The 23,629-nt window shown below is 34.2% G+C and overlaps 1 protein-coding gene across 2 annotated transcripts in view; it reads right to left on the reverse strand.

Moving 5' to 3' along the window:
* Positions 1-22,878, reverse strand: part of HNF4G (hepatocyte nuclear factor 4 gamma) — a gene marked incomplete at its 5' end in the record, with an annotated part of 76,415 nt that extends 53,537 nt beyond the window's left edge. The window contains one exon of one of the 2 annotated variants that reach the window (XM_080799910.1): positions 22,841-22,878. Of the gene's footprint in view, positions 1-6,314; positions 6,357-22,840 lie in introns of those variants that run through there. The other variant, XM_080799911.1, reaches the window with a different exon arrangement.
* Positions 22,879-23,629: the final 751 nt, after the last annotated feature.

The raw sequence follows: 23,629 nt of genomic DNA on the forward strand, positions 1-23,629 counted from the left end.
TATATTTAAAATATTAAAGTGTACTTTTTTGGGAAAATTTTGTATCTAAAAACAGACACCAGGCTAATATTAAATGCAATTAAGCTTAGTTTCTAAATTGATTTGGCATATCATAGCATAATCTTCTTTTAATAAAACAGTAATTTCTAAGGAATCCTATGAATAAATTCAAACACAGAGTAGCAAAAGCTAGAAACACAAAAATATCTGGAGGGATTCAATGCTGTAGTGAAAACGAAGATACCTAGGAAGATCAGGGAGCAACCAGGAGGAAAATAGATTTGATAACAGGAGTTAAGATGAAATAAGGATTTTCTGCCCTGAATTTATAATGATGTGCTCTTCAATAGCTATAGGAAACAATGCTATCTTTGCCTCTGTGTTATTTATTAGGTATATTATTTACTAAGATTTAGTCCTCTTATTTCTCTATTATGTCCACAGTTAGGACTTCTTTCTATAAGAAATCAGATATTATGTCCTATGTCTAATAAAGTTAAATGTTTTTCTTTTTTTTTTAAGATTTTATTTATTTACTTGACAGAGATCACAAGTAGGCAGAAGGCAGGCAGAGAGTGAGAGGGAATCAGGCTCCCTGCTGAGCAGAGAGCCCCATGCTGGGCTTGATCCCAGGACCTTGGGATCATGACCTGAGCCGAAGGCAGAGGCTTTAACCCACTGAGCCACCCAGGCGCCCCTATGTTTTCTAAAAAAGATTTTATTTATTCATTTGAGAGAGAGAAAGAAAGCATGAGTCGTGGGGAGAGGCAAATGGAGAGGGAAAAAGCAAACTCCCCACTGAGCAGGGAGCCCAAGGACACTACAAGGGTCTTGGATCCCAGGATCCAGAGATCATGACCTGAGCTGGAAGTGATGCCTAGTCATCTGAGCCACCCAGGTGCCCCTAAAGTTAAATATGTTTTAACAACACACAAACACGAAAGCGTTTCTTTCTGCCAATAGAGGGAACAGATTTTGTTTTACAAAATTTTTTTTTTTTTTTAATGTACCTAAGGAACTTTGGATGGCTTTAATATAGATTCAAATAAAAAGACAGCTCTGTTTGGTTCTCAGTCATTAAACCCTTCTCATCTACAAATCATTTACATACCCATTCAAATCTAGCAGCAGGCAAGCAAAGGGCTATGGATTCTACTTAACCAGGTTATTCTGGATGATAGGTTGCTAGAACTGAGGACATGCACTTTCTACAACAAAATTCATACTTGGTTGATAAGACAACATGTCAAAATCTAGTAGACACTACTTTAGATTTTCCCTAAAACTGCAATTCTCACAACCACAAAATATTATGCTGGTTATCTGAGACAAGCAAAACTTTTTCTACACTTATTTTAATGTCATTTACACATGTAGTAATGATTTATTTGATACTGCTCCATTTTAATATAACTTCCACAAGACATTGTTTCTATGTTTTCTGTGTCTTTTCCTTACTTTTCTAATTGCAGTAACATTAAGTTCTGTTAACTTTTGTGAAACAAAAGACAAACATTGTAGGAACTCTTTCATGACAGTTCTGAACTGTTAAAATATCAGTTTTGAGGGGCGCCTGGGTGGCTCAGTGGGTTGGGCCGCTGCCTTCGGCTCGGGTCGTGGTCTCAGGGTCCTGGGATCGAGCCCCGCATCGGGCTCCCTGCTCAGCGGGGAGCCTGCTTCCTCCTCTCTCTCTGCCTGCCTCTCTGCCTGCTTGTGTTCTCTGTCTCTCTCTCTGTCAGGTAAATAAATAAAATCTTTAAAAAAAAAAAAAAAAAAAAATATCAGTTTTGAATTTTGCAGGGGAGGTTCTCCCTTTTCATAAATTAAATGGTAATAACAGGTACAATCTTAAAAATATAATCTGTGTCAGTCACACAACTATGAATAAAATGAGCATAAATTCATTTCACTCCAAAATCACTGCCTTTCCCACTTCTTCTATGATACTAATCTCATTCTATCCTTGATTTTTGTTATTTGATGACATATACTAGCTTTCTACTGGATCATAATTATTCTTTGATGGAGATGAAACTTCATTAAACTATGTTGTTTCCTTACCACCAAAAAATTACCTTGTACATAACTGGCAGGCCATAATTTATAATTAAATAAAAAACTGCTATTGTCACTTTTTAAGGTAGATGTTCATTGTTAAACTAAAACATTTTTCTATGATTTTGTATTTGAACTCATGTTTATTTCTACATATGCTGAGTTAAATGACATTATCTTAAATTTGGCCCTTTCAAATATTACATTTTACCACCATTTGTTCATTCAAAAAAAAATTAATGGCCACTTTTATGTTCTAGGCACTAATCTAGGCAATAATTTCAAAGATTAATAAGTCAGAGTACCTGCACCTGATAAAATTGTTTCTAAATACACGATTCATGATATCTGAATGTACAGTCTTTATTTATTACATTCAATAAAAACAAATTCAATCTGTAGCAGTATTCTCAATGGTCACAAATTAAAGCCCAATTTATGCAACTATAATAAAAACCTTATTAATGTTCGTCTCATTATTTTAGGCAATAAAAATGACTTAAATTTTCACTTCTCTACCACATGATTTTTCCTTAGTCTCCTTCTACATTGTCAGCTCTGTGTGTGTGTGAGTGTGTGTGTGTGTACTGGAAGGACAGGGAATGCTTTTTCTTCACTCCCTGAAAAAACACTTTGTCTGACTTTATTATATCACTTATTTTCATGCTGTCTGTTAATTTATTGAATACATGTTCATAGACTCATTGCACTCTGGTTTTTGTAGAAAGGTTCAGCGTTTTTAAGACTTGGATTTTCCCACAAATTTTTCAACAAAGTATGGACTCAATGAATTTTCATGAATGAAGTTAAAGTTTATAATCATTTAGCTAGCAGCCCTAATATTATCATGTAAATATCAATGGGATGCTGTTTGGAAACTTCACCTTTGTTAAATATTAATATGGTGATGGTAGTCATTCTATTATTTGGCACTGATGTCTATGTCTGCAAATCCACTTGAAGTAGGAAATGTTGTAATAGAGACAATAAAAGAATACATACTTCTAATTACTTGGGACAAATTTTCAAATTTCTCTTGGAAATGAAGCACAATAAAAACATAATCAGGCTTAAAGAAATTAGTAGCAAAGAACTGATTTTCGCTCAAGTAAACTCTTAACATTTTTAATATGCTTCAGTTTATTTTTTAACAATAGAAATATAAATAGATATACATGTTTTCACATGTATTTTAATATTTTATTATTCACATATATCTGAATATATGTGTATGTATGTGTGTGTACATATATATGTATACATTGTATGTATGTTTTTAATGTTTTAAATCATGTCCCAGCTCTGTTCTGTCATGCATCTCTTGCAGATAGTAAGTCTGCAGGCTGTCACCTGGTTTTTTGTGTCAAATCAGTCTTATTCAGAGAAATGCCCCCACCTCTCCTGACTCGAAAAGGAAATACGCAGAGATTGCTTAGGATGGGTAGTTATTCTCTCATTTTTTATCAAGAGAAATCAGCCCCACTGCTTACTAACCAAAGCTAGAAAATGTCTTCCTGGCCTTCCTCATGTGGTTACCGTGAGGATGAACGAGCCACACTATGTGAGGTTAGCTGGGACTGACAGAAAAGCAAAGGACTTCAGTGCAACTCAGAACCAATCACATAACCTCTTATGGGCTTTGGTTCTTCTCTGCAAAATGAGGTTAAGATTAATCTCATAAAATTATTTTGAAAAATAAATGAAATAAATTATGTGAAAGCTTTATGGAATCTCTGAAGTAGTGTGGTAAAGTCAGTTATTAATAGGCGACAGTAGGATATATATGTAAGATGTTGCACAACATAGAGGATTACTAGAAAACTCTAGTTTAGTGCTAGAATGCGCATTTTATCTGAAAATACTCTCTGACTTAACCAGCTTTTCAGTTTTCCTTTTAATCTTTCATTATGTAGCTACTGAAGGGGCAGTAAAATAATCTTCCTTGCCTTACATGTGTCTAGCTCTGGAATAGTTTTATATTAAATAATTACTTAACCAAATAGGATGGTATCTAACCTCAGATAATGGTTAGGGTGATTCATCGTTATCAGGGCCAAAAGACTTTGGAAAGAAAAGAAACAAGTGAGTGGGAACTCTAGGGACAGATTACGGGAAGGTGGCACTTTAGCGGGACCTTAAAACATTGAAACAATTTTAAGAAACAAGTATTTAAAGCCAGAAGTAAAGTATGAAAATAGGTATAGACAACTCGTTTTAAAAGCAACTGCCAGGGGTGCCTGGGTGGCTCAGTGGGTTAAGCCTCTGCCTTCGGCTCAGGTCATGGTCTCAGGGTCCTGGGATCAAGACCCACATCGGGCTCTCTGCTCAGCGGGGAGCCTGCTTCCCCACCTCTCTCTGCCTGCCTCTCTGCCTACTTGTGATCTCTCTCTGTCAAATAAGTAAATAAAATCTTAAAAAAAAAAAAAAGCAACTGCCATTAAAGTATGCAGGGAAAGAATGAAACAAGGTCATAACAATATATGTTGACATAAAACGGTGGACAAGAAAATCAGCATTGCTCCAGACCAAACTTTGCTTGGTAAGAGTATCACTGAAACAGGCTTGACATGTATGGCTACAATGGTCTCTTTCTCTAAAGACAGCTTGCTGGTTTCCAGCTTTGCTTTTCCTATGCACTCTCTTGCCCACAGCAGTCTGTCTGGAAATAGTTGGCTTCCTCTGCTTATAAATCTTCATAATGGATCAAAACCTGTGTCTTCCAACAGATTTGTATTCCTGATTTCATTGCAAATTACAGTGATCTTACAAGTATGTTTTTATCCTCCTTAAATTTCTATAGTTAGAAAAAATTTCCTAAAAGATGTTATGGTTTCAATGTACCATTATTTGCTACATATTTTCTTTATTCTCAGCAATATCTATTGGTATTACATAAAAATAAAAACATCATAAAATTAAATTCTTTAGCAAAAATTATGTACAACTTATGTCATAACCATGATAGATATCTAATATGTGCCTGTGCTAATACCCTATATTACCACATTTATTCTTCCAATAACCTTCTGGGTTGTTATCATCATTATTGTTCTTTCATTTTACTGAAGAAACTAGTATGTACAAAACCTAATTTACTTTCCTCAAGTCACAGAAGCTCATAAATGGTGGAGATGACACTGAGAAGTCCACACTTTTCAAACATAATCAAGTGAATTTTAAGGAATGGATGGGACGAGGGGCGCCTGGGTGGCTCAGTGGGTTAAAGCCTCTGCCTTCGGCTCAGGTCATGATCTCAGGGTCCTGGGATCGAGCCCCGCATCGGGCTCTCTGCTCAGTGGGGAGCCTGCTTCCTCCTCTCTGCTTGCCTCTCTGCCTACCTGTGATCACTCTCTCTGTCAAATAAATAAATAAAATATTTTTTAAAAAACCTTAAAAAAAAAAAAAAAAAGAATGGATGGGACGAGAAGCTTCTTGAATTCCCAACCTATAAGGGATGCTACAGTAACTCCAGCCCTGAGTCACCAAGTATATAGTGGTCTTGAGCCTACCAATGTAGGAAACCAGGGAGAAAGGAAGGAAGAAACTCATACTGTCAAGCACAAAACTTTTATGTTGAGTATTTTTATATGCGTGTATATGATTTTAGTCAACTAAAAGTAGGCAGTCACAGTCTTCAAACTGCCCCATTTACAGACATAATAGTCTGTTTTTTATTATCCGTATTGTGAACATTAAAAATTTTATGGTACACAGAATCACAAAAGAAAATTGAAGTAAGAAGAGAGTAATTTTAAAAAAAGGATCTGCAAATTTTTTCAGAACACTGTTTCTATTATATCAGTGTACATGAATTAAATGTGTATCTGATGTGATAAACAATTTTTACTAATAAAAACTATTTCCTCCAACATTAAATAAGTGGCCTCCAAATATTTTCAACTTTTTAAATTTGAAAATGCGTTACTTAACTGCCCGTGCAAAGTTCCAAATTGCCAGCCTGTCCAGGGCTCAGTGGGGAACATATGCATATAAGCATTTATGACAATTTGTAGACAACATATCAGAAATAAGAATGACAAAGGTATGGTCATAATATGGTAGAACTAGTCATATTTCCAACATAAAGTAATAAGAAAAACTTATAGGAAGGTGTGGTCAGTATAGACTGAGACCTTTCAATATAAATGAGACCTTAGAAATCACTAGCAAGTCAGACAAGAAGAAAAGAGGTCTTTACAAGGTGTCAAGTAATAAATAATTTACAAAGCAATTTAGAAACCTCAGCAGTCACCACTTACAAGGCTGTGGTAGGGAACGGAGTCTATATTTGTAGAGAAGAGTAGAATCAATACAAGGAGTAAGCTGTCAGTTTTTTCTATAGTGTCAATATCTCAGACTGGCTGCTTTCACTGGTGCTCCTGTGGAAACAATTTCCAAAAGTATACTATTGAGTGACATGCTGCATGGATTAAATGATTTACTTTAATCCCCTAACTGCATGTTGAAAGACCAATAGCCCAAAAGGAATACTAGAAAGCCTGAGGACAAAGCAACCTATAATAACAGTGTGATTTTGGAATGGTTTATTCTTAAGAAAGCCCTAGTGCCACAGTAAGTTCCATGCAGAACAACAAGTAAAAATGAGAAGTGGCCACAATAGACTTATAATATCTGGCTACCAGGAGGATCATTCACAATATTGAGAGATCTGATTAAACAGATTTATTGGTCAACTTTCCCTTTTGTAAGTCATCAGATAAAATGGTGATTTCATCTTGAAACAGCAATGAGCAATCTAAACTCCTTTTTGGTCAGTATGTATGTGATAAAATTGAATAACAATTTTTGAAGTGTGTCTTATAAAACTAAAACGTGGTTTTAGCACTAAGTAATTAGGCATAAGAAGTACTTATCTCATTAAATCAGAAGGTCATAAAATTAAATTGACTGTAAGTATAGAGCAATGGGCAGGTTCAGAGCTCATGTAGTGGAAAACCCTCCATCTCTAGCCAAGGAGGTAGGCTTTTAAAAGGTGGCTGTCCAACCCCATTACTATGCAATTTTGACCTTTTAAATTAAGAGAAGATGGGTTCAATTTAGTTCTAGTTCCTTCCAGTACTAACAATTCTATTATTATAAACACTATTACTGTTCAGTGGTATAGCAGACTGATCATTTGTGAGCTACTGAAGTGTGCGGAAAGGCACCAAACCATTGGAATAGAGAACTAGTAAGATGCAAATATAAGAATAAATTTCTTTTTCCAGTTCAGATTCTGCCATTCAGAAACACTTGCATACATTTACAAGGTGGAAGAGATGTAGAATCTATTGCTCATGTGGCAATGGGAAGCAAATAAATGCCTGAGCTTTACCATACGGAAGTTTCTATAAAGCCCGCTGCCCGTTTTCCTGGAACCCAGCCCCTTGATGTTGGAGACAGTTTGATCAGTGATGGCAGCTCCCTGGCTCCAAAGTTAGCAGTGAACCTGAAAGCTAATAGCCTTCTTTCCTGAATTTTGTTTCTGTAGGTTTTCCAATGGTGTTGTGAGCCCTGTGTTTCTTGAATTTAATTCCTTCCTTCTTCAAATTCCTGAAGTGGTTTCTGCCTTTCTGACCAAAGCATAAATAAGACACTGTATTTTAACATCTTTTAATAGATGAGAACCATCACAACACATATATTCCACTTAAAGTCAGAGGAAACAGAACAAGAAAGGATATCAAAGACACTGAGATAAAGTCCCCCAGGAATGGATGATCCATACTGTCTCCATTTAAATTTCAGTCTTATCTGTACCATGAAGAATTCAGTATATTAATCCTTAAGATTCCTAATGCTTCAGACTTCTAAAATTGCATGATTCTAAGCTTATTGTTCAAAATGTCCAAATGTTCAGTTTTGTCAAATTATATATAACAGAAGCAATTTCTAAACTCCCTATTAAGTGGTCCTTAGTGAGGAATACCATTGTGCTAGGGTCTGAGGACATAAAGATAGAAAACATGCTTTCTAGTCTTAAGGAGTCCTAACTATTTGTGGAGAGAAAAACTGGTAAGAATAATTAGAATGAATAACTGGGCAATTACATTCTTCTAACTCTAGTTACTTCTGAAATTCAGAGGACAATTCATAATTGAAGATTGGAATGATCCAACCTGTAAAGCTAGACTTTACAGAAGGTGTAAATTTTGACTGGTGAACAAAAGAAAAGAAGATTTGGGGGGTCAAAGGAAATCGAGTAATGGATGTTCGAAAGAATGTGTGAGAAATGTCATTGGGTCTTTAGAGTGGGATCATATTATGGAGGTTTAGAGAGAGCTAGGCAGAATTTTCAGATTTGTTTCCATGAATGATTGGAGGCCATTAAATGTTTACAAAGCAGTTTACAAATAAAAAGATCAAAAAATGATCAATACATATCTATCTTGGAAGTCTTCAATGTGGCAGGTCCTGGAGCTAAGAACACGCTATAAATTTTACTAGTATAATAAAATAAATAAAAAGAGCGGTTGATCCACACATGCAATTATGTGCAAAAGAACAGCCTGTTTGTGAGTTGGCAAGAGAAGCCTGTCCCAAGGTAAACATTATCATGAAGGAAATTAAAGATTTTGAAATTGAGTTTTAAAGCACTGACATCATTCAGAAAAGAGTGAGGGAAGAAACAAGTGGGTTACTAAGTTTTGTCCTATTTTAAATTGTTGAGATGTTAAATAAGATTTTTAAAGTACTCAGTTTTTGAATTCACTTTTGGAGAGTGAATTTTCAAAATCAACTTTAAAATTTTAAGCCTAGAAAAGGTTTTTAAATTTTTGTTTGTCATTTGCTTGAATTTGGCCAGGTTCCATCTATAAGGAAACACACTGATTTCTGCAAATGAACCATAGCAAATTATTACTAATTTAACTAAAGTACACAATACCATTAGGCAAGGACTATTGTTTAAGTGCATTTGTCTTCCCTCTCAAAGCTTAGCTCACTCCTCTGCAGATAACACAAACTCAACATGCATATGATCAGTGAAGGAAGAAAGGAAAGCCAAGCCAAGTTATTTAAATCTAGTTGTTAAAATATATTAAAATTACTGTCAATGTCCAGAAAGAAATTATGCTGGGGTCCCTTCAAGAGGGACAATTAAAGCTTTACTTTAAGAGGGCTTAAGGGGAAGTAATTTGGCAAAGCTTGGTCTTTAAGGACAATGTGCAAAGGGAACAATCAGGTTCATCTGTAAGGTCAAGGCCAACAAGTCCAATGTAATCACCAAGAAACAACAGCTAGAAATTAAGAATCCAGCTAGGGTATAGTCCGTTCATTCATCATTCATCATTCATTCATTCATTCATTCATTCAAGGCAGGTAAATCATATGTAAGAATAGGCCCTGTATGATCACTTAGGATTCATATCTGATTCTTTGGACCCAGAGTATAATGAATGCACAGCTGGAGTAGACTTATATGGAGCCAGAAGCTATCACAATCATCAGGATCCATGTGTAGGCAGCATGACCTAACTCCATGCCTATCAAATGCCTATATTCCAAGAAACTTTATCCTTCCCTGTTAAAAGTATTTAACAAACTAGAGTGGTAGGTACCTGTTGTTATTCATAGTCCTTGCTCATTTGTATCTATTTCAAGAGCAGGAACAATCAAGATAACAATCATGGGGAGGGAAGTCAAAAGTATGATGAAAATTACAGAAATAAATTTTAAATTATGTTACCTTGGTGGGTTCCAGGAACAAAACAAACTTTTGAAAGCTAAGTTTACCTTGAATACTAATGCTTATAATAAATAAAATGTGTGTCTTTAAAGCTCAATGCTATAAACTCGACTGCTAGCAGTATATGAGAAAATATCAGAAAAGGTGAAAGGCATATTATAAAGAAATACATTTAACCAGCTCAATACATTAATTCTTTCAATGTTATAGATTTAATGTGGCTTCCTGTTCTGCAGCCTTAGATTTTACACAGAATTTCAAATGGAAATTTTAAAAATGTATTTTAAAGATTGACTCTGGATTACATTAACCAGAAAAGTTGATTAGCTGTCAGTTTTAACAGCAAATCACAAGAGAGTTATCAACTTTGCAATACACAGAACTCTGATGTTCTCTTTCACAGTCTATTTACTCAGTGGTAATTCTTTGGGATTTTGTGCCAAAGAAATAGACTTGAGATCTAGCCTCACCAGTTCAGGGTGAATAGACTTTAATAACTGTCTTTTTTTTTTTTTAAGATTTTATTTACTTATTTGAGAGAGAGATCGAGGAAGTATACATAGAAGGAGAGGGAGAAGCAGGCACCCTACTGAACAGGGAGCCCAATGTGGGCTCGATCCCAGGACCTCGTGATCATTATTTGAGCCAAAGGCAGATGCTTAATTGACTAAGTCACCTAGATGCCCCATGACTGTCTTTATTTTTACAGAAAATGATAAATACTTGGTATAGAAAATTTGAAGAATGTAGAAGAGTATGCAAAAAAACACACAGCAATTCTACCACTAATTTCATTTATCATTATTATTAATAAATAGGAAATTGGTGATATATTACCATATTTGACCTACAAATGTAAACATTTAATATAGTTCAATAAGATATAGTTTTCTTATTAATTGCATTAGTTATGCAAACACACAATCAGAGGCTAAAATCTTGGGCACTATAATTAAAGATACCAGAGTTTAAATTTAAGCTGTCCCACTTACTTGCTATATAAATTCGGACAATTTTCTCTTAGATTTAGTTTCTTTACTCATAAAATGTGACCAAGATGTTCCCTACTCCACACCATTTTTGTGGGGTCTCAATAAGATTACATGAAAAGTTCTCAGCATAGTGCCCTGTATTCATTCATTCATTCATTCATTTATTCAACAAGTATTTACTTGTTTATATTTATAATTCATTTTATGTCCCAGTCTCTGTGCCAGGCATTTTAGCAAACAAGTCTGACACAGTTACTGCTCAATTAAGCTTAGAGTCTACTGAGAAAGACAGATATTCAAAAGATACTGTAAGTTAACTATAATCATAAAAAGTATTATGAAGGAAAATTTAAGTGTTACGAGAATTACATAACTGGAGAAAGAGCATACCTAGTCTAAAACAACTCTGAGGGTCAGCAAATGCTTTCCTGAGAAAATAACATTTAATCGGGGACCTGAAGGAGGAGTAACCAGGCAAAGAAGTGGACCAAGAGAATTCCAGAGAAGGCCCTGAGATCCTGAGATGGGTAGAAGCCTAACACATTGGAGCAGTTAGGCTCAGGACTCAAAGGTATGTTTCCATAACTGTGATAATGTTTGTTGTATATTGTATATCCTGCTCTTTTCACTGACCATTACTTGTGAACATTTCCTGATATAACAACTGTAAATATTTATGCACCCAACACAGAAGCGCCCAAATACATAAAATAGTAACAATCATAAAGGAACTCACTGATAATAATGCAGTAATTGTAGGGGATGTTAACACCTCACTTACATCAGCAAACAGATCATTTAAACAGAAAATCAACAAGGAAACAATGGCTTTGAATGACACACTGAAAAAGATGGATTTAACAGATATATTCAGAACATTTCATCTTAAACAGCAGAATACACATTCTTTTCAAGTGCACATGGAACCTTCTCCAGAACAGATCATGTATTATTAGTCCACAAAACAAGGCTCGAAAAATTCAAAAAGACTGAAAGTCTAACATGCATCTCTTCTGACCACAATGCTATGGAACTAAAAGTCAATCACAAGAAAAAACCTGGAAAGACCACAAATACATGGAGGTTAATTAACATGCTACTAAACAATGAATGGGTCAACCAAGAAATTAAAGAAGAAATTAAAAAGTACACATAAACATATGAAAATGAAAACACAATGGTCCAAAACCTTTGGAATGCAGCAATAGAGGTTGTAAGAGGGAATTTATATCAATGCGGGCCTACCTCAAGAAGCAAGAATAATTTCAAATAAATGACCTAACCTTATACCTAAAAGAGACAGAAAAACAACAACAAACAAAACCTAAAACCAGTAGAAGGAGGGAAATAATAAAGATAAGAGTAGAAATAAATGATATAGAAACTAAAAAAACCAGTAGAACAGATCAGTGAAACCAGGGGCTGGTTTTTTGAAAAAAATCAATAAAATTGATAAAACTCTAGCCAGACTTACCAAGAAAAAGAGAAAGGACTCAAATAAATAAAATCACAAATGAGAGAGGAGAAATACCAATACCATAAAAATACAATTAATTATAAGAGAATATTATGAAAAACTATAAGCCAACAAACTGTACAACCTAGCCAAAATGGATAACTTTCTAGAAACATATAAACAACCAAAACTGCAACAGGAAGAAACAGAAAGTTTGAACAGACTGATAACCAGCAAAGAAATGGATTCAGTAATCAAAAAACTCCCAAAAAACAAAAGTCCAGGACCAGATGCCTTCACAGGTGAATTCTACCAAACATTTTAAAGAAGAGTTAATACCTATTCTTCTCTAACTATTCCAAAATATAGAAAAAGAAAGAAAAACTTCCAAATTCATTCAATGAGGTCATAATTTCCCTGATACTATAAAGAGATAAACATACCACTAAAAAAGAGAACTACAGGCCAATATCCAGATGAACACCAATGCAAAAATCCTCAACGAAATACTAACAAAAAAGATTCCAATAATACATTAAAAAAATCATTCACCACGATCAAGTGGAATTTATTTCTAGGCTACAAGGGTGGCTTACTATTTGCAAATCAATCAACATGATATATCACAATAACAGAAAGGATAAAGAACCATATGATCATTTCAGTAGAAGCAGAAAAAGCAATTGACAAAGTACAACTCCATTCATGATAAAGACCCTCAACAAAGGAGGTTTAGAAAAAACATATCACAACATAATAAAGGCCACCCATGAAAAACCCACAGCTAACATCATCCTTAATGGGGAAAAACTGAGAGCTTTACCCTTAAGGTCAGGAACAAGATAAAGATGCCCATGCTGACCACTTTTATTCAACATACTACTAGAAGTCCTAGCCTCAGCAATCAGACAACAAAAAGAAAAGACATCCAAACTGGTAAGAAAGAAGTAAAACTTTCACTATTTGCAGATGACATACTGTATACAGAACACCCCAAAGATGGCACCAAAAAAAATGCTAGAACAAATAAATGAATTCAGGAAGAATCTCAGGAAACAAAATCAATGTACAGAAATCTGTTGCGTTTCTGCACACCAATAATGAAGCAGCAGAAAGAGAAATTAAAAAAAAAAAATCCAACTAACATTTGCACCAAAAATAGTAAGTTACCTTGGAACAAACCTAACCAAAGAGGTGAAAGACTGTACTCTGAACAGTATAAAACACTGATGAAAGAAACTGAAGCTAAAATAAAGAAATGGAAAAACATCCCATGCTCAGGGATTGGAAGAACAAATACTGATAAAATGTTTAAAATATGCAAAGCAATCTACATGTTTAATGTAATCCCTATCAAAATATCAACAGCATTTTTTTCACAGATCTAGAACAACACTAAAATTTGTATGGAACCAAAAAAAACTCTGAATAGTCAAAGCAATTTTGAAAAGAAAATCAAAGCTGGAGGCATCACAATTCTCAACTTCAATTTATATTACAAAGCTGTAGTGATCAAAATAGTATGGTAGTGGCACAAAAACAGACACTTAAGTCAATAGAACAGAACAGAAAACCCACAAGTAGACTCAAACTTATATGGTCAAGTAATCTTCAACAAAGCACAAAAGAATATCCAATGGGAAAAAGACAGTCTCTTCAATAAATGGTGCTGGGAAAACTAGATAGCAGCGTAAAAAGAGAGAAACTGGACCGCTTTCTTACACTATGCACAAAAATAATCCAAAATGGACTGAGGACCTAAATGTGATACCTGAAACCATTAAAATCCTAGAAGAGAACACAGGCAGTAATTTCTCTGACATCAGCCATAGTAACCAGATATGTCTCCTGAAGCAAGGGAAACAAAAGCAAAAATAAACTATAGGAACTACATCAAAATGAAAAGCTCTGCACAGAGAAGGAAACAACCAACAAAACTAAAAGGCAACCTGTGGAATGGAAGGAAATATCTGCAAACAGCATATCTGAAAAAGAGTTAGTACCCAAAATATATAAAGAATTTGAACAACTCAACATGCAAAAAACGAATAATCCAATTTAAAAATGGGCAGAAGACATGAGTAGACATTTATCCAAAGAAAAAATACAGATGGCTAGCAGACACATGAAGAGATGATCGACATCATCATTCATCATCAGGGAAATGCAAATCAAAACAACAATAGAGTATCACCTCACATCTGTCAGAATGGCTAAAATCAATACAAGAAACAACAGATGTTGGCAAGGATATGGAGGAAAAAGGAACTGTCTTACACTTTTGATGGAAATGCAAACTGGTATAGCCACTGTGGAAAACAGTGTGGAGGCTTCTCGAAAAGTTAAGAATAGAACTACCCTACGATCCAGCAACCACACTACTAGATATTTACCACAAAAATACAAAAACACTAATTTAAATGGATACATGCACCTCAATGTTTAAAGCAGCATTATTTATAATAACCACATTACGGAAACAGCCCAAGTGTCCATCGATTGATGAGTGGATAAAGAAGATGTGAGGCATGTGTCTATATACTTATATACGCATATAAACACACATACATATACATCTATACAATGGGGTATTATTTAGCCATAAGAAGGGAAGAAATCTTGCCATTTGCAATGACATGGATGAAGCTAGAGAGTATTATTGTAAGTGAAATAAGTCAGAGAAAGAGATTAACAGAAAGATAATGAATCACTACACTGTACTAAAACTAGAAATACACTGTATACTAATGAACTGGTATTTAAGAAAAAACTTAAAAAAATAATGTAAAAAAAAATCTGTGAGCATTTTCCCATGTTATTAAAAAACACACCTTGTCATGCAGGCTTAATGCTTCTCATGAAGATATATAATTAACTATTCTCTTATTTAATAATTTGATTTGTTTCTAATAATTTCTACTTTAAGAAATGCTGATATTAAAAATTCATATTTACTTGAGATTATTGTCCCACAATGATATACTGGGTCAAAAAGAAAAATATTGTCAGTTTTGCCAGAATTTTATTTCATTACAAGAATAAAAGATTTACATTCCGAAAGCTGCCATACACTGGCTTCCTTAACTTTAGTCTTTCTTAACCCAACTTTTGAATCTTTACTAGTATCTGTAATAACACTACTAATACAATACTACTACTAAGACTAGGGTAGTTATAATTCAATGAGGTATTTCATATGAAAATGTCTTCTGCATAGAAAATTGTGTTAAGTTGGTTTTTCTTCTCATCATTGTTGTTAGTTATTATTGACCAAGTATATTAACATACGGAAATAGTTCTAAGCAAATATAACTAGTAATGCTTATTAAGATCTTAGCCTGTTTAGTCCTGCAACGGATCTATTATGATAAATCTTCAAGGAAAATATCTGGTATATAGTTTAAAAATATTATCTATACTTTCTTTTTAAATACTAGCTGCCTCCTTGAGTTTAAAGAGAATAGACTTATCACTGAATAAGCTCAGCTTTAGATCAATGATACTGAACTTCAATGAAAAATTGCAGACTATACTTTCTTAGGGAGAAAAAAGAGAGATGACTAACCTGAACAATTTACAGTGTGAGGCCGCTTGGCGAGATGCAGGGGGCAGTGTAACAAAGGCTGAGGAAAGAAATGGCAGAAGTGTAAGAGTCTGTGCAGGGAGGGGCCCTGCACCAGCGGGAATTTCCGTGGGGAAAATAGGTGGATTATCCTTTCTTATAATAAATGATCATCTCTGTCTACTTTGTTAACAGGACTATTAAAAAGAAAAGGTACTGAGTAGTGCAGAGATCTCTGAACTATCAAAACTACTTTAAGAATTACATTTGTGCTGGAAAGAAAATGTGAACTTCTCTTGGCTGATTTATTAAAATAAAATCAAGAGAAATTTTATTCAAACTATTTGAAATAAATGAATATATATTTTAATAAATCATCACTCACTTTTTTTAAGGAATATAATCAATCTTATACTTATTTTAGTAGAGTGCAAGCTGATAAACAACTGGTGATTTCCTCATAATTGAAAAGCTGTCATCTTATCATAAACACATCATTTCAAACTTTTTTTTTGTTTGTGCATGTTAAGTTCATAGGTCATTGAGTTCAGAAGTGCTCAAGCATCCTTCCTAAATGCCCAGTCACTACTGAATACTCTGTTATTTAGTCATAAACAGAATAAGATTAGATTATTCTTTTAACTAGAATATGAAAGCTAATTGGGAATTACTTCAAATAGGAAACAATAATAAAACACTAGCATAAATGTAATATAAACACTATCACTGTTATATGAGGATTAAAATATGAGTGCTTAAAATTTTGTTTGGATAGTTTAAAATTAAAACTATTTTGATGAGAATAAGTAAAGTGTGATCACCAGCAGATCAATATTTAAAAGAATATAAACTTGTCAGTATTCTGGCATATCCTACTTTATTTAGTAAGTACTAAAGTTGCTCAGGAAAAGTGACAAAACAGAAAACTATCTCCTTTGAGATTAACAGAAGAAGCTGGCACTAAAACCCTCCTCAATTTTCAGATGAGACTATTCTTCTAGGCAACTGGCCAAGCCATCTGCCTCTTACTTAACTCTAGTAATACTGTGAAATGTTCCTTAACTTCCTTCTTGTTCTGGAAGGTATTTACATTATACAGCAGAGCATAGAGTAGGAAAATATTGAGGTGAAGAGCAAAAGATTTTACCTTTAAACATGACCCCCACTTACAATTTTATCATTTTGAGGATATTGTCATATTGCTCTTGACAGTGAAGCTTGACCTGGTTTTAATTAATATCATAATTTGACTCAAGCCTATATAAAAAGACTGTTCCCAATAATATACACTAAATTTTGTTGTTGAACAAAGGTATAAACACATAGATTGTGTTCATGTTAAGGAATGAAGACATACATGCATGTGTAGTTCAGAGGTGTACAGAATTGGCCATTGCACATTTTTTGGTTGTTATTCTGGCATTATTTGGTTTCTATTTTTTAATGTAAATTTCCAAAAGCTAAAACCTTCATAAGACATTTGGGTGTACATTCTGTTTTACTGAAATGCAATTTGGTACTATTGATCTTAAATTTCCCTGTGGACAGTCTCCAGGAAGCCCATTAAGGCTCTGACCCCTCCTGATGACACACATGCTCTCCAGGGAGTGCCCTATCATTGCATCATTATCTTTTATTCATCCCTATACTCTTGCTATCCCTGCAGGAATTAGAGACGGAAACTCTTCAAAGACATAAAAACCATGAGAGAATGCGGAACAGGTAAGTGCCTCATAAAGAAATATGCTAACATACTGTTACTAAAATTCCAAGGAAGGAGAGTTTTTCCCTGGTGTATGAAGTCTCTCCATCACAGAGATGGCCATAGAGTTGGACCTTGAAAAACAACTGGAGCTGCCACTGGTACAAATGGGTAGATGAGTAGCCCATGAAAAGTCTAGAATATAAAGCACTGGTAATCTGTGTGTCTAATTCTAGCCCAGAAATTAGAACAGAAGAAATGGATTAGAAAATATGGAAGGATTTCCAGATGTAATCTAATCCAGGAACTTTTCAAATCTTTATTTTATGGGAGTATCTTTTAAATAAATATCAAGCATGCAACCAAGAGGTAAAACACAAAGTCAATTATGTGGGAAACTAAAGCACTCCAGATCTGTTGGACTTGGCAGAGCACTGTTTGAAAGCCAACAACCTAATTCCAACCTCTGATGAGAGAATGAGATCCAGAGAAAGGATGTTACTCACTCAAGATCAGTTTTAGGATTGGAGACCAGGCGTCCTCTACTTACTCTGCAGTAGTATGTATAACACTATGTAGTACCTCAGCTATTTTAGGGTAAGGTTCAAGAAATAAGGTAAGATATTATTCTGGTATCACACCTAGATATGAAGAAACGAAGAGTCGTGAACAGTTTCTCGCTCTCCAGCTGAGTTTTTATTTTAAATGCTATCTTTATTATTCACTCTTAATTTCCCTGTCTTAATGTAAAACTGAAAATCATATCAAAGACCTGTATTTGCATATTCAAGTGCAGTCATGTAGGATTTTGCCAGAGCTGCCTGCTTTGCTCTCTTTGGCACTTCCAGCCTGGGTTCCATTGTGGCTGCACACACTGACCATCAGTATGTGTCCCTTTCCAAAAAGGGAAGGCTATTTTTCCCAGGTTCAGATTTAATGCACTGCACATGGTAGATATTTTCCGGTGTGTTACTAATTCTGGATAAACTTTTAAAACTATTTTGATTAATAACATAATTACCTTACATATAACATAAACAAGCCAAATATTAGCTATTAGGCAATTAAGCATCCATTCAATAAAAATTACACTGTTCTTAAATAGCAGAGGATTTTTTTCAAAAACAAAATTCTTACCCAAACACCAAAAAATATCTAAACTATTCGGGATTGAAAAAGTATACGTTTCAATTTTTTTCAGTTTATGGTGAAGTGCTCCTTCATGTTCATACCTCATGGTAGTTAAACAAATATAGGACACTTGTTATATTTCCTCCTGTTACCTAGTTTCTAATAAACAAAATGTTTATTTAACCAATAAGTACTCACACAGCATAGCAATTTCTTTATACAAAACATACACATACACATACACACACAAAAAAAAACTATTAAAAACAAGAGACAGGACCTCATTAATGACAGAGCCCAGTATTATTTATATAGACTGACTTATCTCTGATTTTTTACTGTGCTATGAATAAGCATAGCGCTCTAAAGACGGTCTCCGAAAGTTTAAATCCTGGCTCTACTACTTATTAGTTATGTGACCTCAGGGAAATGTACCTGAATTCTTTTTGTCTCAATTTCTATGTGTAAAAATGAAATAATATCTCACATATAACTGAGGAGTAAGTATGTTAATACATGTGAATCGTTTAGGATTGTAACTGGCCTTCATAAAATTCTTAGTGTGAGTTATTATTTGTCTGAAACTCTAAACAAATGAAGGAGTCACACACTTGTTTTTTCAAAGAAGGCAGAAGAAAATCCAGATATTCCATATGGATTATGAAACTAAAAAAAAAAGTGTAGATTTTTAGAATGTTTAAGGTATGCAAGAAATAAAAGCTTTAATTAACTTGCAGGAAATATAGCCCTTCTCCTGTCCTTTTTGGTTTATGTAACTGCTGACTGTTAAAGGTAATCATTTCTATTTTTTTAGGTAAAACAATCATTTGCCTTCATTCATGAGCAAAACTAGGAAGATAATCTAAGAGGCTGATCTCTCTTAGAAAGGGCTGTAGCTTTGGCGGGACAATCCCAGAGTTGCGCTGAAAGAAGAGTTCTGTGCCTTAACATGTACGATGGGCCAATTCTGAGCAAGGCATTTTGCAAGGCCCTTTTCTAATTAAATCCTAACCAGGCCCTACACTAAGATGTGTTACTGTCCTCAGTTTTATAGATGAGAAAACTGAGACTCAAAAGGTGTAGTAACTTCAGCAGGGACACGTAACACAGACAAGACCAAGATTCTAACCTAAATTTATTTGATACCAAATGCATTCTCAGGTCACTGCATCACATTTGGGGACTCCAGAGTCTAACAAGACACTTTATTTAGTTTTTACAGTGGGCTCCATTAGCTACTCCATTCCCAGACTCAACATCTAGCTCTTACTTTGCTATAAATTTTACTATCTTCACTGAGAGAAAAATATTAGTTAAAAAAAATCCACTCTAAGAGACTTGGATTTCAGAATCTATATAATGACAAGTTTTAGGACTTTAGAAATGTCTGTAGAAGTATTATTAGAGCTCTCATATCCAGGAGTTCCCCTTAAAGGTCTTTATCCTCTGTCTCCAGAATCATTTGAATTTCAAAATCATTTGAATTTATGTGAGATTATGAATCATGAGAATTTGTTTTCATAATTTTTACAAAGGTGTAAATTGTAATACAAAGAAATGCAAGGTCTAGCAGAATAATAGACACTAGATTTTGGTTTTATTTAACTTGGACATAAATCCTATTTAGAATATTTATATACTTAGAAAATAGGCATTTCTTGCTTAGATATCCTTTAACCTTACACTCCAAATTTGGTCACCTGAATTAACTGTTCTTCCACTCTCATACATGTAAAGAAACTTGAAGGATTTAATTCTAAACACACAGGATTCAACTGACAATAATATTTTTCATTCTCCATAGTGTGATTTTAATAAATAGTCTAGCACTAAAAGTCATGATTCAAAAATTAACCTAAGAATCCCTTCAAAATTTCCAGGTAGGCTTTGACCACAGGGAACACATTCAAGTATCAGGTGAAATGGTTTCCTTTTTAACTTTAGGATAATCTAAATAAAAAACCCACAATATTTACAATACCTGAAGCTAAACTGGCAAATGCCTCTATTTCACATGACAAACTCTAGTAGAGGTGTTATCAATAAAAATGAAAAGATGCTAATAAAAAAAGCAGAATAAGGAGTTTACTTAATTCTAAAGCTAAATATTAAATCTTTAGTTTTATTTTGAAACAGGTAAGTTTTTATTTTGAAACAGATTAAGTAACCCAAAACAACAACTACTACATTAAGTGAAACTTTTATGCTTAATTTTCAAATTAGATCTATTCATATTAGGAATATTAATAGTTTGGTCAGGGAACATTTACTTGTCTAAAGACTCTTCAAGTCTTTTTCTGTGAAACTGGGGCTGTCTCTTTACCTCACAACACTGATTTATTTTCCTAGCTCTAGAAGAGGTGAGGGGCTTACCTGGTGGCAAATTTGGAAAGACTAAACTGGAATGATGCATCACTCCATCTAGGCCCACAGAAAGTTACACAGAAAGAAATTCTCAAAAAAAGGACATGAATAAATTACATGAATATATGCAAATTACATAAATAAATTACAGTATATGTAAAAGCAAAACAAAAACAAATTTTAAAATTTGTGCTTCATTACACATTATTTCCTCACAAATGCTAAACCACATAACCCTGTTAATTTTGCCAATAAGTTCAGCAAGTGTAAAAGCAGCATAAGCCTGGTATTGAAGTTGACAGTAAAACATATACTTTAACTCAGAAGTTCAACAGTTTGCTTTGGAAATTGAAAGTAAATTAGAAAGTCATAAACAAATTACCACTTATAAACACTTAACATTTATTTTAGTTTCTTCTCTATAATAAAAAATTTTATTTCTATGGTTTGTTGTAAATGAAAAATAAGACTGGGAACTGGCCATTTTCTTCTTGGCACTTTAAAATAAAAAACAATAAATAAATAAAATCTCTTTGAAGACTTAGGTTTCCAGTGCTCATCAATATAACTGATCCAAGGGCTATTAGTGGCTCATAAAATAAGCAAGCTCAATAAAATAATCATAAACTCACATGTTTATTTAGTTCTGAGACTTAAGTGATGGACCTTTGTACCTGACCATGCTTGGAGACAGTTTCATTACATACACACACACACACATACACACCACACATGCACTCATGCTCTCTTAATTATATAAACTCACAAAACCATGTTTATGGGACACCTATAATGCCATCATATCTTTCCTTCAGTAAACAACAAAGGGGCATTATTTAGTTTCATTTTCTAAAGAAATAAGTCAAGTAATGGCTTTTTATTTAAATTGTAATTATTTATAATTCTTGACCTCTAAATTTCCTCTGAATGGCAGATAAACCAAATTTTTTAAAAAAGGCTTGACTAATGTTAACATATTTTAACACTCTAATTATATTTCTAGCTTTCTGAATTGGCTTTACCATTATCAAATTCATTTTAATTAATTTTTAAGAACCGGGAAATCTAAAACTTTTCATACAATACTCCTCTTCTAACTTCCTAACTTACCACATGAATGGAAATGTTAACAACTTTGTAATTTCTCAAATGGCAGTAGTGTCCTAGACATATCTGGGGTGAATAAAGCATATGATTCTTACACAGCAAATAAAATGTTTTTACACAATAAATGTCTCTTGTTAGTAACACAAAATTAGGAGAGTAATAACATATCCTTGATTAAAATAGTTGTCCCTGTCCACTTTCTTTAAGCTTCTATTGCCTACAATCAGTATCCCTGGTATTGTTGGAAGTCAGACATTTCTGTCTGCACTGGGAATAAAATGACAAAGAGCAAACAAGTCCCTGCCCTCATGGAACTGGAAGAGTCCGTCCCAAAAGAGAAGGATCATCCGTGTTCCTCTTTTCTTGAAGTATTTACCTATTCCATCCATTTCATAGCTGCATCATACTACCTTACATTTCATCTTTTTTTTTTTTTAAGATTTTATTTATTTATTTGACAGACAGAGATCACAAGTAGGCAGAGAGGCAGACAGAGAGAGAGGAGGAAGCAGGATCCCTTCTGAGCAGAGAGTCCAATGCAGGACTGGATCCAGGACCCTGAGATCATGACCTGAGCGGAAGGCGGAGGCTTAACCCACTGAGCCACCCAGGCGCCCCACATTTCATCTTTTTAATCTAAATTCCATCTCCATAAATAGACTGTACTATCCTTCAAGAGAGGAATCTTAAATATACACATTTGCACTCTGTACCTTCACTTAGTAAGGGGAACAATAGGGTAAGGTGAAAACACAGTGAGTTCTAGCCTTAGCTCACCACTTACCCACTTTGCAAGTTTAAGTCAGTCACTCAACTTCTCTCAAGTTCAGTTTCCTCATCTGTAAAATGAAGGGGTTGGCCTATATCAGTGGTTTTCAAATTCTACTGGGAAAAGTTTTCAGGATTAAAGGGAGGTCCTAAAGCATGAGAGGAAGGCGAAGGGGGGCTTGGACCCCCCTTCTCCTTCCTCAACTGCAGCTTACAATTTTGTTTGAAAAAAGAGAAAAATCTTGATACTAAAAAAATGTTTTAATTATTCAACCTCAAGGTTTTGCAATCATGTACTTCATCTTCTCTGCCATACAAGTTGAGATGGAGGAAGAAGAATAGGGTAGGAAGAAATGAGGTAGTAAAGAGGGAGGAAGGAAGACAAATTATTTTTAATAGAGTTTATGTACTACTATATTTCAAAAAACTGTGTTAGGAACAGTATATATGTTTCCTTATTTTTTCTATTAACAACTTCACAAGATAGGAATTATTAGGCCCATTTACACATGAGAAAAATACAGCTCAAGGTTAGATAACTTGATCAAGTACTATAATTAAGAAGCAGTAAGGCCAAAATGTTCTCTTTCTGTTATCCCAAGATCCCCTTAAAAAAACCTAACAAGGACATTACATTTGTTTTTTTGCTTTTTGTTTTTTTTTTATGTTTCCTATATTTCACCTTAATCCTCACAACATTGAGGAGTGAAGCTCTGCATTATTCTTATTTTGCCAATTAGGAAACCAAGGTTCTAAGAAATGGAAGTGATCTGCCCAATACCAAAATAATTCAATGGGAGCAAGG

Source organism: Martes martes, assembly GCF_963455335.1.
Source record: "Martes martes genome assembly, chromosome: 4".
In the NCBI taxonomy this organism is placed as follows: Eukaryota; Metazoa; Chordata; class Mammalia; order Carnivora; family Mustelidae; genus Martes; species Martes martes.